Source organism: Tachypleus tridentatus, chromosome 1 (genome assembly GCF_004210375.1).
Source record: "Tachypleus tridentatus isolate NWPU-2018 chromosome 1, ASM421037v1, whole genome shotgun sequence".
Classification (NCBI taxonomy): Eukaryota; Metazoa; Arthropoda; class Merostomata; order Xiphosura; family Limulidae; genus Tachypleus; species Tachypleus tridentatus.
In genome coordinates, this window is record NC_134825.1 from 103,160,013 (window position 1) to 103,176,677 (window position 16,665).

Consider the following 16,665-nt stretch of genomic DNA (forward strand, 5'->3'; position numbering starts at 1 on the left):
TCATTATAAGACTTTAATTGTAAATCTCCCAATATCTATAGGTAAGGAGAATTAAAAATATCAAAAATCAAACGATACTTAAACCATCGGTTCACAATTTATTTTGTTATTATATAAAACAGGTATGTATATGGTGATTTTTGTGTGAAATGAACTGTTTAAATTAGTCCATTAACAAGATAAGAGTAGCCTCCAAACGTCAGTAAAACTGAGACAATACACGTGATGAAATTAAACATTTGTTCTGAATCATTAGTCTTGACTGAAACACATTTGCATCGTGGTTGTCGCTTGTGTTACCTCGCTACAAATTCTATGAAAAAAAGAAAAAAACGCAACACATATTCACACCTGCCGTGATCGTCTAGTGGTTAGGACATTTCGTTGTGGCCGCAAAAACCCAGGTTCGAATCCTGGTCACGGCAAAAACGTTTACTTTTTCCAAAATAAACCTTAAGGGTGACATTACAGATACGTAATCTCTTACAACATTTGTCGTTTAAAAACGAATATCAAGGTTTGAGTAAATTATCACGTGATGTTATCTTACACAATTTATTTACCTTTAAAAATCCACCTGTTGGCTCGTGTTCGCCAAAGGAAAATATTTATCAAAATTAACACTTTTTACATTATAAAACAGAAATAAAGAACTTTGTAAATTAGATAACACCTCAATCCAATAAATTCTAGCTTTTATTTCATTGTACAGAATAAAGAAAGATAAATATTTAATCGAAATTCTTCTTTCCAATTCTGAATAAAAAATTGTTTTGTAGCACGTGTTTTCATAACATTACCTCGTCATGATCTTAAAAAATCTTCATACACACTGCAATAATTTCCATATTGTGAAAAAACTGTTGCAAAGAAAAGTTATATTTCTTAAAACGTATCAAAATAACTCCCTTACAATTCATTTTTTATATTATTATCTCATAATTTTAGTAATACGTAAACGGTTATCATGAGAAATATATTAAAATACTATTACGAAGAATATGAGGTCAACGGTATAATACGTGTGACTATTTCATAATCTTGACGACAGTTAACAGATTAGGTGTTTTTTAGGGTAATTATATATAACCAACTTTATAATACAAAAGTAGGTCCTCGTTGCACGCACAAAAATATGGGGATAAAATAAAATAGAAAAATAGACATTTTTCTCACATATAAATTTTCCCAAATAATTTACTGAAAATTCTTTCAAATATTCGTCATGACGATAACAAAGACAATGATGAGAAAATATATACTCGCAAAACTAAACAATTAAAAGTAAACTTTCGTGGCCTCATACAGCATGTCTTCACCAGACAATACTGACATGGACAAATTGAAACCCTTTAAACTAACTATATCAATATTTAGGATCTGGAAGGACATATCTTTCTACCAAAGCCTATGTATCTTGGCCTACACAAGAGTAGTACATGTTTTGTTTCCAAAATCGTACTTCCTTGCTGAAAAAAATGAACGAAACCCAGATATTCAAATGGACAATATAGACAATTTTGGCCTATATCGCGGTTTTGCACATGTAAAAAAGGTGTCATTGCACTAAGTGCAGTTGAAAGTGGCTGCAACACGAGAATGTTGTTCGTACAATATTATGCTTTTTTATGACATATTGACCCACTATAATTACTAACAATGAGCATGTCCAAGGGTTTTGTATGTCAATGTGTTTTTCCTGCGGAAAAATATCTTTGCGGCTAATCCAATAAAACTGGCCAAAATTCGACGAAGTAATTCTCAATAATTCCTCAAATTTTGTTTCTCGTAGCATCTCGTGGTAAAGATATTTGGTTATGAAAGTAATAACGCAAATTCGAGACCTGAAAGAGACAAATACATATTTAGGCGTAGCACATCTTCTGTACTCGTAAGAGTGTCATGAACCTTTGGTTAGAATATTGTATTTACTACGAACCTATAAGTGAAATTTTCAGCTGTCTCTATATTTGATTTACTGACCTAATATGAAGAAGCCAGTGAACAATAACTTTCAACCGATACTAAGGAGTTGATTGTCACGTCCGTACAACACCTAAACCTTTATGTGAAGATTAGTTATCATTCCACAATTTGGATTCGATAGCGTCTTGTCACATACTTCATTCAAAATTCTACAGTATTTACAATCCATTCCTTTTATATAAAAAACTAAATAAATCACATAAAGAAAATACTGAAACTATGTAACAAATTTAAGTAAGAGAAAATTTAAAAGAAGTGAAATACTTGGCCCCGTTATTATTGTGAATCTATAAAGCATAAATGTGATTATGAAGAAAATAAGCCAAGTTTTCCTCATTATGTAACTTAGATCTTTGTTTCCATTTCACGTTTCACTCTAACTACTTCACCTATACCAGTTCGGCGAAACGTCTTCATCAAGATGATGAACTAAATAAAACTTTATTATTCTTGTTACACACACATACATTTATATGACGTTTTTTCTTCACTTTTCATACATTTCGTATGCTCTATAATTTTTAAATCTGGAGAAGAAAAGAAAAACTTCAGACTAAAGTGAGATTGTAAATCACACACCGCACTACGGATTAGTACGTTTCGTACATCAGATAACTCACTCATTTTAGACTTTAGTTTAAATTTCAAACGTGAAGGTCATTTTCTACTCTCAATTTTGCTCACATTTAAATCTCTAATGGCAATGAAATGCACTAAGAAATATGTACGGTGAAATACTTTATTTTTATCATTACACGTTTAACACATGTCAAACGTGAGGTAATAATCACTTCAGATCATTATAAGACTTTAATTGTAAATCTCCCAATATCTATAGGTAAGGAGAATTAAAAATATCAAAAATCAAACGATACTTAAACCATCGGTTCACAATTTATTTTGTTATTATATAAAACAGGTATGTATATGGTGATTTTTGTGTGAAATGAACTGTTTAAATTAGTCCATTAACAAGATAAGAGTAGCCTCCAAACGTCAGTAAAACTGAGACAATACACGTGATGAAATTAAACATTTGTTCTGAATCATTAGTCTTGACTGAAACACATTTGCATCGTGGTTGTCGCTTGTGTTACCTCGCTACAAATTCTATGAAAAAAAAGAAGAAAACGCAAAACATATTCACACCTGCCGTGATCGTCTAGTGGTTAGGACATTGCGTTGTGGCCGCAATAACCCAGGTTCGAATCCTGGTCACGGCAAAAACGTTTACTTTTCCAAAATAAACCTTAAGGGTGACATTACAGATACGTAATCTCTTACAACATTTGTCGTTTAAAAACGAATATCAAGGTTTGAGTAAATTATCACGTGATGTTATCTTACACAATTTATTTACCTTTAAAAATCCACCTGTTGGCTCGTGTTCGCCAAAGGAAAATATTTATCAAAATTAACACTTTTTACATTATAAAACAGAAATAAAGAACTTTGTAAATTAGATAACACCTCAATCCAATAAATTCTAGCTTTTATTTCATTGTACAGAATAAAGAAAGATAAATATTTAATCGAAATTCTTCTTTCCAATTCTGAATAAAAAATTGTTTTGTAGCACGTGTTTTCATAACATTACCTCGTCATGATCTTAAAAAATCTTCATACACACTGCAATAATTTCCATATTGTGAAAAAAACTGTTGCAAAGAAAAGTTATATTTCTTAAAACGTATCAAAATAACTCCCTTACAATTCATTTTTTATATTATTATCTCATAATTTTTAGTAATACGTAAACGGTTATCATGAGAAATATATTAAAATACTATTACGAAGAATATGAGGTCAACGGTATAATACGTGTGACTATTTCATAATCTTGACGACAGTTAACAGATTAGGTGTTTTTAGGGTAATTATATATAACCAACTTTATAATACAAAAGTAGGTCCTCGTTGCACGCACAAAAATATGGGGATAAAATAAAATAGAAAAATAGACATTTTTCTCACATATAAATTTTCCCAAATAATTTACTGAAAATTCTTTCAAATATTCGTCATGACGATAACAAAGACAATGATGAGAAAATATATACTCGCAAAACTAAACAATTAAAAGTAAACTTTCGTGGCCTCATACAGCATGTCTTCACCAGACAATACTGACATGGACAAATTGAAACCCTTTAAACTAACTATATCAATATTTAGGATCTGGAAGGACATATCTTTCTACCAAAGCCTATGTATCTTGGCCTACACAAGAGTAGTACATGTTTTGTTTCCAAAATCGTACTTCCTTGCTGAAAAAAATGAACGAAACCCAGATATTCAAATGGACAATATAGACAATTTTGGCCTATATCGCGGTTTTGCACATGTAAAAAGGTGTCATTGCACTAAGTGCAGTTGAAAGTGGCTGCAACACGAGAATGTTGTTCGTACAATATTATGCTTTTTTTATGACATATTGACCCACTATAATTACTAACAATGAGCATGTCCAAGGGTTTTGTATGTCAATGTGTTTTTCCTGCGGAAAAATATCTTTGCGGCTAATCCAATAAAACTGGCCAAAATTCGACGAAGTAATTCTCAATAATTCCTCAAATTTTGTTTCTCGTAGCATCTCGTGGTAAAGATATTTGGTTATGAAAGTAATAACGCAAATTCGAGACCTGAAAGAGACAAATACATATTTAGGCGTAGCACATCTTCTGTACTCGTAAGAGTGTCATGAACCTTTGGTTAGAATATTGTATTTACTACGAACCTATAAGTGAAATTTTCAGCTGTCTCTATATTTGATTTACTGACCTAATATGAAGAAGCCAGTGAACAATAACTTTCAACCGATACTAAGGAGTTGATTGTCACGTCCGTACAACACCTAAACCTTTATGTGAAGATTAGTTATCATTCCACAATTTGGATTCGATAGCGTCTTGTCACATACTTCATTCAAAATTCTACAGTATTTACAATCCATTCTTTTATATAAAAAACTAAATAAATCACATAAAGAAAATACTGAAACTATGTAACAAATTTAAGTAAGAGAAAATTTAAAAAGAAGTGAAATACTTGGCCCCGTTATTATTGTGAATCTATAAAGCATAAATGTGATTATGAAGAAAATAAGCCAAGTTTTCCTCATTATGTAACTTAGATCTTTGTTTCCATTTCACGTTTCACTCTAACTACTTCACCTATACCAGTTCGGCGAAACGTCTTCATCAAGATGATGAACTAAATAAAACTTTATTATTCTTGTTACACACACATACATTTATATGACGTTTTTTCTTCACTTTTCATACATTTCGTATGCTCTATAATTTTTAAATCTGGAGAAGAAAAGAAAAACTTCAGACTAAAGTGAGATTGTAAATCACACACCGCACTACGGATTAGTACGTTTCGTACATCAGATAACTCACTCATTTTAGACTTTAGTTTAAATTTCAAACGTGAAGGTCATTTTCTACTCTCAATTTTGCTCACATTTAAATCTCTAATGGCAATGAAATGCACTAAGAAATATGTACGGTGAAATACTTTATTTTTTATCATTACACGTTTAACACATGTCAAACGTGAGGTAATAATCACTTCAGATCATTATAAGACTTTAATTGTAAATCTCCCAATATCTATAAGTAAGGAGAATTAAAAATATCAAAAATCAAACGATACTTAAACCATCGGTTCACAATTTATTTTGTTATTATATAAAACAGGTATGTATATGGTGATTTTTGTGTGAAATGAACTGTTTAAATAAGTCCATTAACAAGATAAGAGTAGCCTCCAAACGTCAGTAAAACTGAGACAATACACGTGATGAAATTAAACATTTGTTCTGAATCATTAGTCTTGACTGAAACACATTTGCATCGTGGTTGTCGCTTGTGTTACCTCACTACAAATTCTATAAAAAAAAGAAGAAAACGCAAAACATATTCACACTTGCCGTGATCGTCTAGTGGTTAGGACATTGCGTTGTGGCCGCAATAACCCAGGTTCGAATCCTGGTCACGGCAAAAACGTTTACTTTTTCCAAAATAAACCTTAAGGGTGACATTACAGATACGTAATCTCTTACAACATTTGTCGTTTAAAAACGAATATCAAGGTTTGAGTAAATTATCACGTGATGTTATCTTACACAATTTATTTACCTTTAAAAATCCACCTGTTGGCTCGTGTTCGCCAAAGGAAAATATTTATCAAAATTAACACTTTTTACATTATAAAACAGAAATAAAGAACTTTGTAAATTAGATAACACCTCAATCCAATAAATTCTAGCTTTTATTTCATTGTACAGAATAAAGAAAGATAAATATTTAATCGAAATTCTTCTTTCCAATTCTGAATATAAAATTGTTTTGTAGCACGTGTTTCAATAACATTACCTCGTCATGATCTTTAAAAAATCTTCATACACACTGCAATAATTTCCATATTGTGAAAAAAACTGTTGCAAAGAAAAGTTATATTTCTAAAAACGTATCAAAATAACTCCCTTACAATTCATTTTTTATATTATTATCTCATAATTTTAGTAATACGAAAACGGTTATCATGAGAAATATATTAAAATACTATTACGAAGAATATGAGGTCAACGGTATAATACGTGTGACTATTTCATAATCTTGACGACAGTTAACAGATTAGGTGTTTTTTAGGGTAATTATATATAACCAACTTTATAATACAAAAGTAGGTCCTCGTTGCACGCACAAAAATATGGGGATAAAATAAAATAGAAAAATAGACATTTTTCTCACATATAAATTTTCCCAAATAATTTACTGAAAATTCTTTCAAATATTCGTCATGACGATAACAAAGACAATGATGAGAAAATATATACTCGCAAAACTAAACAATTAAAAGTAAACTTTCGTGGCCTCATACAGCATGTCTTCACCAGACAATACTGACATGGACAAATTGAAACCCTTTAAACTAACTATATCAATATTTAGGATCTGGAAGGACATATCTTTCTACCAAAGCCTATGTATCTTGGCCTACACAAGAGTAGTACATGTTTTGTTTCCAAAATCGTACTTCCTTGCTGAAAAAAATGAACGAAACCCAGATATTCAAATGGACAATATAGACAATTTTGGCCTATATCGCGGTTTTGCACATGTAAAAAGTGTCATTGCACTAAGTGCAGTTGAAAGTGGCTGCAACACGAGAATGTTGTTCGTACAATATTATGCTTTTTTATGACATATTGACCCACTATAATTACTAACAATGAGCATGTCCAAGGGTTTTGTATGTCAATGTGTTTTTCCTGCGGAAAAATATCTTTGCGGCTAATCCAATAAAACTGGCCAAAATTCGACGAAGTAATTCTCAATAATTCCTCAAATTTTGTTTCTCGTAGCATCTCGTGGTAAAGATATTTGGTTATGAAAGTAATAACGCAAATTCGAGACCTGAAAGAGACAAATACATATTTAGGCGTAGCACATCTTCTGTACTCGTAAGAGTGTCATGAACCTTTGGTTAGAATATTGTATTTACTACGAACCTATAAGTGAAATTTTCAGCTGTCTCTATATTTGATTTACTGACCTAATATGAAGAAGCCAGTGAACAATAACTTTCAACCGATACTAAGGAGTTGATTGTCACGTCCGTACAACACCTAAACCTTTATGTGAAGATTAGTTATCATTCCACAATTTGGATTCGATAGCGTCTTGTCACATACTTCATTCAAAATTCTACAGTATTTACAATCCATTCCTTTTATATAAAAAACTAAATAAATCACATTAAGAAAATACTGAAACTATGTAACAAATTTAAGTAAGAGAAAATTTAAAAGAAGTGAAATACTTGGCCCCGTTATTATTGTGAATCTATAAAGCATAAATGTGATTATGAAGAAAATAAGCCAAGTTTTCCTCATTATGTAACTTAGATCTTTGTTTCCATTTCACGTTTCACTCTAACTACTTCACCTATACCAGTTCGGCGAAACGTCTTCATCAAGATGATGAACTAAATAAAACTTTATTATTCTTGTTACACACACATACATTTATATGACGTTTTTTCTTCACTTTTCATACATTTCGTATGCTCTATAATTTTTAAATCTGGAGAAGAAAAGAAAAACTTCAGACTAAAGTGAGATTGTAAATCACACACCGCACTACAGATTAGTACGTTTCGAACATAAGATAACTCACTCACTTTAGACTTTCGTTTAAATTTCAAACGTGAAGGTCATTTTCTACTCTCAATTTTGCTCACATTTAAATCTCTAATGGCAATGAAATGCACTAAGAAATATGTACGGTGAAATACTTTATTTTATCATTACACGTTTAACACATGTCAAACGTGAGGTAATAATCACTTCAGATCATTATAAGACTTTAATTGTAAATCTCCCAATATCTATAGGTAAGGAGAATTAAAAATATCAAAAATCAAACGATACTTAAACCATCGGTTCACAATTTATTTTGTTATTATATAAAACAGGTATGTATATGGTGATTTTGTGTGAAATGAACTGTTTAAATTAGTCCATTAACAAGATAAGAGTAGCCTCCAAACGTCAGTAAAACTGAGACAATACACGTGATGAAATTAAACATTTGTTCTGAATCATTAGTCTTGACTGAAACACATTTGCATCGTGGTTGTCGCTTGTGTTACCTCGCTACAAATTCTATGAAAAAAAGAAGAAAACGCAACACATATTCACACCTGCCGTGATCGTCTAGTGGTTAGGACATTTCGTTGTGGCCGCAAAAACCCAGGTTCGAATCCTGGTCACGGCAAAAATGTTTACTCTTTCCAAAATAAACCTTAAGGGTGACATTACAGATACGTAATCTCTTACAACATTTGTCGTTTAAAAACGAATATCAAGGTTTGAGTAAATTATCACGTGATGTTATCTTACACAATTTATTTACCTTTAAAAATCCACCTGTTGGCTCGTGTTCGCCAAAGGAAAATATTTATCAAAATTAACACTTTTTACATTATAAAACAGAAATAAAGAACTTTGTAAATTAGATAACACCTCAATCCAATAAATTCTAGCTTTTATTTCATTGTACAGAATAAAGAAAGATAAATATTTAATCGAAATTCTTCTTTCCAATTCTGAATATAAAATTGTTTTGTAGCACGTGTTTCAATAACATTACCTCGTCATGATCTTTAAAAAATCTTCATACACACTGCAATAATTTCCATATTGTGAAAAAAACTGTTGCAAAGAAAAGTTATATTTCTTAAAACGTATCAAAATAACTCCCTTACAATTCATTTTTTATATTATTATCTCATAATTTCTAGTAATACGTAAACGGTTATCATGAGAAATATATTAAAATACTATTACGAAGAATATGAGGTCAACGGTATAATACGTGTGACTATTTCATAATCTTGACGACAGTTAACAGATTAGGTGTTTTTTAGGGTAATTATATATAACCAACTTTATAATACAAAAGTAGGTCCTCGTTGCACGCACAAAAATATGGGGATAAAATAAAATAGAAAAATAGACATTTTTCTCACATATAAATTTTCCCAAATAATTTACTGAAAATTCTTTCAAATATTCGTCATGACGATAACAAAAACAATGATGAGAAAATATATACTCGCAAAACTAAACAATTAAAAAGTAAACTTTCGTGGCCACATACAGCATGTCTTCACCAGACAACACTGACATGGACAAATTGAAACCCTTTAAACTAACTATATCAATATTTAGGATCTCGAAGGACATATCTTTGTACCAAAGCCCATGTAACTTGACCTACACAAGAGTAGTACATGTTTTGTTTCCAAAATCGTACTTCCTTGCTGAAGAAAATGAACGAAACCCAGATATTCAAATGGACAATATATACAATTTTGGCCTATATCGCGGTTTTGCACATGTAAAAAAAATGGCATTGCCCTAAGTACATTTTAAAGAGGCTGCATCACGAGAATGTTGTTCGTACAATATTATGCTTTTTTATGACACATTGACCCACTATAATTACTAACAATGAGCATGTCCAAGAGTTTTGTATGTCAAGGTGTTTTTCCTGCGGAAAAATATCTTTGCAGCTAATCCACTAAAACTGGTTAAAATAGGGCGAAGTAATTCTCAATATTTCCTCAAATTTTGTTTCTCGTAGTATCTCGTGGTACACACATTTGGTTATGAAAGTAATAACGCAAATTCGAGATCTGAAAGAGACAAATACATATTTAGGCACAGCACATCTTCTGTACTCGTAAGAATGTTATGAACCTTTTTGTTAGAATATTGTATTTACTACGATCCTATAAGTGAAATTTGCAGCTATCTCTATATTTGATTTGCTGACCAAGTAGGAAGGAACCAGTCAACAATACCTTTCAACCGATACAAAGGAATTGAATGTCACGTCCATAAAGCACCTAAACTATAATGTGAAGGTGAGATAACATTCCAATGAATGGATTCGATGGCGTCTTGTCACCTACATCATTCATAATTTTACAGTGTGCTCAATCCGTTCCATACTCTATACAGTCAGTAAACCATTTATACCAGAAAAATTTAGAGATGGTCCCTAAACTCTTAGTACCAGAACATCTTAGAGACAATCACTAAAAACTAATACCAGAACATCTTAGCGACAGTCAATAAACCATTAGTACCAGAACATTTTAGAGATAGCCACTAAAACATTAGCACCACAATATCGTAGAAACAGTCACTAAACGTTTAGTACCAGAATATTTTAGAGACAGAGACTAAACTATTAGTACCACAACATCTCTGAGACAATTCTTAAAGTATTAGTAAAAGAACATCTTACAGACAGTCATTAAAGTATTAGTACCAGAACATCTTACAGACAATCACTAAAGTATTAGTACCAGAACATCTTAGTGACAGTTACTGAACCATTAGTACCAGCACATTTTAGAGACACTCACTAAATCATTAATACCAGAACATCTTAAAGACAGTTACTGAACTATTGGTACCAGAACATCTTTGAAACAGGCATTAATCCATTATCACCAGAACATCTTTGAGACAGTCACTAAACTATTAGTACCAGAACATCTTAGAATCAGAAGTGTAAATTAGTTTTATATTATGATACCCACAGATCATTGACCTCGTGTGTGTTATATTCAGTGCAGTTCAATAACAGAGTCATAAGTCTTTTTCTGTAAGCTAATTTTGGCAAATATCTTTTTATACAAAGTGTAGAACTCTATTAAAAACGTTTTATCTCCTTAATTATGAAGGAATAATGTTTTCAAACATCCCTAGAAAAATTAGATGCTTAATACATGTTTCAACGTCTATAATACATTAATATCGTGTGAATATTAGGATATTTTTAAAGCTGTAATATCGTTTGTGTAAACCATAAATATACTTGTCATTTACAAATTTTACATTTTCCATAAAGTTTAGGTTTTACTTTAGAGATGGCGTTTGTTTTTCAACAAAATGTAAGTATAGCTGACGTTACCTCAGTACGTAACGTTCTTCTTAAATGATACAGATCTGGGTTACGGTAAAGAAAAATATTTCTGATACAAATGGTACAACACTTCAGAGTTACGATCACTACAGCTGTTAGAGCTTCGCTTCCTTTTCTGACAAGTTAGAATCGATCTCACATTTCCTTTCAAATACATGAATATATATGAATGTCAAGGCAGATTCTGATGCATACAGAAAATAAAACAACACATAAACTCGTTGAGGGTGAAATCTTTAAACAGAACACTCAACAGAAGAATCTTCGGTGCCAAAATCAAACTATAATGAAATAAAATCACCCAGTGGCACAACGGTACGGAGATGGACTGACACCACTAGAAACTGGGTTTCGTTTATAGTGGTTTTATAGAGCACAGATATCTTAAAATATTACTTTGTACATAACCACAAGCAAATAAACGGAAAAAATAATAACTAAACTTCTTAAGAATGAACTATTTAGAAAAAAAAGAAAACACTTCAAATAAATTTGTAATAACTATAATCAGTATCTTATTTTATAACTTTGTATAAAGTAAGCTTATTAATACAGGCCCACCCTGTCCAGATAATCAAGGCACTCGACACGTAATCTGAGGATTACGAGTTCGAATTCCCGTCACTAAAAAACATTCTTCCTCCTTAGCCATGGGGACGTTATAAAGTGACGGTCATTCCACTTGCTAATAATCAGTCAGTCCTGGAACACCACCTACCTATTTCTCCCTTAACTATCCTTTGCAGTTTCTCACTGCCTGGTAGAAATAGAGATTCTTATCCTGTCGTCGTACACAGACGTTTATATCATGTGTGAATTATCAAAATACAAATTAGACACTTCTAGTTAGCCACCGTGGGCGTTACTCTAATGTAGCTAACAGATAATAAAACTTTAGTCTTCAAAGCGTGTCCACCTGGTGTTGTATTAAAGAACAAGACATATAAAATGCATTATATTGATTATAAATGACGTTACATAACCACATAACAATCTGTACGAAAGTATTGATGATGTGTAGTTGTCGTTACATGTAACTTATAAATGTTTTAGAACTGACACTAAGGTACTAATGATGTACGTCAGTTGTCGTTACATGTCAGTTATAAAAGTGAATTTGTGGCAAAAGGCATCAGTTGTATAAGCTGTCGTTACATCCTAATTTCTGACACAATGCACCAATAGTATAGCTTAACTGTCGTTACATGTCAGTTTATGACACAAGGCACCAATGGTGCTATATTTAATAGTTTGCCGATGGTTTTCGTACATTTGTTTACTAAAACTCTGGTAAAATGTGATTTACTTTATTTAATGAGTTAAAAACTTTTCAAGTAGATTTTTAAAAATAATAAATAAAAGTTAGAAACATATTCCTTTTAGAAGATAAATATCTGGGATATTATGAAGTTCCTTTGACAAAAGTCTCCCAGTTAGTATATAGACTCGAAGGTCTAAATATCCAAGCCAAACCTTCTTATAGTGGGCCCTTACAAGGGATTTTACCTGTTGTTATTACGCGAAAACGTAGTACACAACTGAATATAAAGCAAAAATAGCGGTTATTTCTTCAAAACTCAAAAATTCTGTTCTTAACACCTATCGAGCTTTGAGCTTCAAAGGTTTTGTTTATCTGAGAATCAAGAATCACGTTGACGGAGGAGGGACAACTCTAACACTGTAAAAGTGTAAAACCTGTATTGAATAGTCCCAACACTGCGCCCTGGTGAATCAGCAGTAAGTTAATGGACTAATAATACTAAAATTCGGGATTCGATCCATGTATTGAACGCAGAAATATCGCTCATTTTGTAGCTCTGTATTGAACAACAACAACACTAAGTGTAATAACTCAACGGTAAGCGTTGAGTTACAGGCGTTAGGCATATCATAGGTAGCCAGTTACACACTTTTGCGCTGAACAACAAACATTCCAACACATTCATTTCCTTTTTGTGGTTTCTTTGATTCGCTATTAATAAATGTGTATTTTGATAAATTTAATAATATGTGTGTGTGTTTACAGTAACGGTAAAGAACGTTAACATAACAAAACGAGTTAGTTTTTTACTAGTTCTTAGAGAGGGTTTGACTTTAACTCGCTTTCTGAAGTTTTAAAACAATGTTGGTTTGGGTACAAATTAAAAAATAGTTTTCATCTGCAAATCTTGATCAATAGGTTTGTGAAAACTGGTCTATAAGTCCTCAGTTCCTATACTTAGTTGGCATGTTCCGTCTGAACAATTTATTGGAAATAATAAATGGAACTAGTGTATAATACTCAAGAGAATGTAAAGAGAGAGTAGACGGGCCTCACATACTTACAAGCGAAAAAAATGTTATTACATCATGAACAAATATCAAATTAACGGACAATGTAATATCATTCAGTTGTTAATAAACAGTAATAAGTATATATATATATATTACAACGTTTTCACCCAAATTTAAATAATGGCGTTGTTTGTTTCTTTTCGAAACAGTATGTCCCCTAGTGGCTCATTGGTAAGACAAATTTTGGATTGTAATCGAATAATAGTCTCTAGTGGCTAAGCAGTATGTTTGAAAACTTATTCTTCTGAAGTTTATAGTTCGATTATTGCGTCAGGTAGAGGGCGTATCACAAACAACTCATTGGGCATCTTTGCTCTTACGACAGAACATTTAAAACAGGTAACTAGCTCGCATTGCTCTCTGTTGGCGAACATACACATTCGTGAAAACGAATGAATATTAGTATACTTTTATATTATTGGCCAGGTGGTTAAGGCGCTAGAATCGTAATTTGAGTGTCGGTGGTTCGAATCCCCGTCACACCAAATATGCTCGCCCTCTCAGCAGTGAGGGCGCTATAATGTTACGATTAATCCTACTATTCTTCAGTAAAAGAGTAGCCCAAGAGTTAGCGGGTGATGGTCATGACTAGCTACTTTTCCTCTATTCTTACACTGCTAAATTAGGGACAGCTAGCACAGATAGCTGTCGTGTAATTTTGTACAAAATTTCAAAACAAACTAATCTTTCCTTTCCTGCGACCTGTACGATATGTCTCTTATAGTAAACAGCCGAAAATAGATGGTTTTCAAGGTTTACCGAAAGTGAATAAAAAAAGAAGTTTAATTATTACTAGCTGTCAAACTCTCTTTGTCTGACGACAAATTTCGTCCAAATTAGTTCAGGAAATTTATCTTATACACCAAAACAGTGCCTTCGACACCATTACCTTGTACACCAACTAGCAGATTCTATATAGGCTTATATCATTTTGTCTTGTTTTTTTCAGGTAACCCTAGTGGAAAGGGTAATGAGGTCTCACCCCATTAAAAACTAGATTTTGATACTTGCGGTGAGCACAGTATAGATAGCCCACTTACAAAAAATACGCAACAAAGCTTTTTTAAGTTATTTGACTCTGAAAGAAAGTTGACTGTCACTCTTATAACGCGGTCATAGCTAAATCCGATTGTGGGGAATGTTGAAGGTAGAATAAAGGAATTATATCAGACCAAACGTAGAATGTAATATTAAAAAACTCAAGAAGTTGGAATATTATTTTCATAACATCCTTTACTGAATCACGTAAATACGAAGCCATCCTGTAAGGGTCTGGTGGAATGTTTGTAATTAAGCACAAAGCTACACGATGAATTATCTGTGCTCTGCCCACCACGGGTATCAAAACCTGGATTCTAGCGTTTAAGTCCGCAGACATACAGCTGTGCCACTGGGAGAGGCTTTGTTATGGTACTTATGACAATTATTATTTCCATGAATACCAGGAAAACGTCTTAAAGTTACTTGATCGCAACTGCTTCGATTTTACTCTCTTAGTTTGAAGCAACAATGAAGCTAGTTGGTTATCTCTGAAAATCACGCAAAGCTACAAAAGAGTTGTTTTGAGCTAACGATTCCTAATTATGAAATGACAGACTAGAAAGATTGAGCTTCCCAGTTTGTGATTCTGAAGGTTCGACTCAGATAGACCATTGTATGGCTTTCTGTTTAATAGCAAAAAAAAAAGACAAAAAAACTATGCAACTAATTTAAAGGCACTCATTGTAAACTCTTTGGTTCTTGTGCCAATTTAATAGAAGCTATATATATATAATTATTAATTTGAAATTGCAAGTATTGAATTGGCGAATAAAATAAAAGTTATAAGTGCGATATTTTTCACAAGAGGAAGCTACAATCAGTGTATCAATTAGCTGAGGAACTTTGAGTTTTAATTCATAAATCGCAGATTTAGAATATATCAAACTTTACGAAAACTAATATGTTAATAAAAGCAAAAACTTTAATTTTTTCTACACTTTAAAGGCATGTACGGCATATTTGATACTCGGTTTCCTAATATAACTCTTATTCTTAACTCCAGTTTCCAGTGACATAGCAACAAGTCTGAAAACCTATAACGCTAAAAACTGGATTTCGGTAGCAGTGGCGGGCTCTGATAACATAGTCAATTGTGTTGCTTTGTACTTCACTGTAGAGAGCATGATATGCTCGTTATTTTTAAGTATATAGTTAATTTCTTTTCAAAGATGTCATCGAAGCTGGTCGTATTATACCAACACATTCAAAGAATAGAGTTTGTTTGTTCATCGTTACGCAATAAATTATACGCTGCTGGCCAAAATCTTAAGGCCAATGAACATAAAGAAAAATATGCACTTTGCGTTGTCAGACTCAACCACTTATTTGAGTAGAGCTTTGAAAGATGAAAATAAAAATAAAAAAACGTTTTTAGCATTTCATTGGGAAAATGTGAACACTATGATATTAGCCTAAATACTAGCTGGTCAAAAGTTTGAGACCATACCAAAAGGAAGTCCTAAATAGGGTAGGAAATGCCCAACAAGAGTTCTCAGTAGTGAGTTGCATGGCAGTCATTGCGAATAACTGCAAATATCCGCTTTGGCATGGTCGATATAAACGTTTGCAGTATGTTATTCCAAATAGTGAAAATGGCTTTACGAGGATCATGCACTGTTTGTAATTGACGTCCATTTCTATAAACTTCCCTTGCCATCCACTCCTAAACATTTTCAAAGGGGTTCAGTTTGGGCGAACACACTGGATGGTCCAAAAGAATCACGTTATTCACAATGAAAAAGTCCATTGTCCTGCAAGCATAGTAGCTTGCAGCGTTGTCCTGCTGAAAGAT

The 16,665-nt window shown here is 32.4% G+C and overlaps 4 non-coding genes across 4 annotated transcripts; all 4 read left to right on the forward strand.

The window, feature by feature from the left end:
- The first annotated feature begins 353 nt into the window (after positions 1 to 353).
- On the forward strand, positions 354 to 425 carry TRNAH-GUG (transfer RNA histidin (anticodon GUG)). The gene has a single exon. It is a non-coding gene; the product is annotated as a tRNA-His (tRNA).
- Positions 426 to 3,137: 2,712 nt separating this feature from the next.
- On the forward strand, positions 3,138 to 3,209 carry TRNAH-GUG (transfer RNA histidin (anticodon GUG)). Its single transcript has one exon. It is a non-coding gene; the product is annotated as a tRNA-His (tRNA).
- A 2,712-nt stretch (positions 3,210 to 5,921) lies between these two features.
- TRNAH-GUG (transfer RNA histidin (anticodon GUG)) lies at positions 5,922 to 5,993 on the forward strand. Its single transcript has one exon. It is a non-coding gene; the product is annotated as a tRNA-His (tRNA).
- Positions 5,994 to 8,702: 2,709 nt separating this feature from the next.
- Positions 8,703 to 8,774, forward strand: TRNAH-GUG (transfer RNA histidin (anticodon GUG)). Its single transcript has one exon. It is a non-coding gene; the product is annotated as a tRNA-His (tRNA).
- Positions 8,775 to 16,665: the final 7,891 nt, after the last annotated feature.